Below are 886 nucleotides of genomic sequence, written 5' to 3' on the forward strand. Positions count from 1 at the left end.
TGCTGGATTTTGACAAAGAAGAAATAAAAAGACAATAACTTTGGTTCTGCTTTATTTATTTGAATGGTCTGACAATCTTATAATATGTGAATTTCTTACAGTTTGAAGGCTGATGTCCAGAACATGTGGCGGCCTCCCCAGAGTAGCACAGAAAACCCTCAAAAATATATTTTAAAATTTGAGTAAAATTTCAGATGCTCATGCTTATTCATCCCATAATCCTCTGCTTCTAATCCAGATGAACCAAGAACCAGGCAGAGGTAGGCTCAGTGACACATCTCCAGACTGGCTGAGTTCACTGCTCAGCTGACTGTTGGTGGAAGAGACCACTGCAGCTTCTGTGCCGACCACTGGAGGGGAGCTCTGACATCGTCCGCTTCTTGGCTGAAGAGACTTGGAGTGTGTTTGATGGTCTATGGGAAATACAGAAGTCTTCAGGTGAGTCCACTGTCTAGTGTTAATGCTGGTGAACACAGTATATGTATTCTTCATATCACTGCTAGTAACCATTCATGAGCCAGACAGATGTTACAAAGTGCAGTGTATGTACTGTACACCAATGAATAACACAAGAGACCCACAATGCAATTCACCTGCATGTGTAAAGCTCTAAAAAAAAATTTTTATAAATAATTTATATATTGTATATGTCCATATTAATGAATGTTAAGTGTTGTATATGCAGTTATTCACTCTGACCACTGGAGGGAGCTCTTAAAATAAAAGTTTGTTATTGTTGTAGGATTTTTATTTTCACTGTCAGACAGTCACACTGATTACATTGTCTTTGTAATATTGACCACACAATTCATTTACAGGTACATTTGATTGAAAATACAAAAACAATAGCATGCAGTATTGCCACCTAATTATGATCTGATTGTAA

Source organism: Morone saxatilis, unplaced genomic scaffold, assembly GCF_004916995.1.
Source record: "Morone saxatilis isolate NCDOM2014 unplaced genomic scaffold, NCSU_SB_2.0 Contig6, whole genome shotgun sequence".
Classification (NCBI taxonomy): Eukaryota; Metazoa; Chordata; class Actinopteri; family Moronidae; genus Morone; species Morone saxatilis.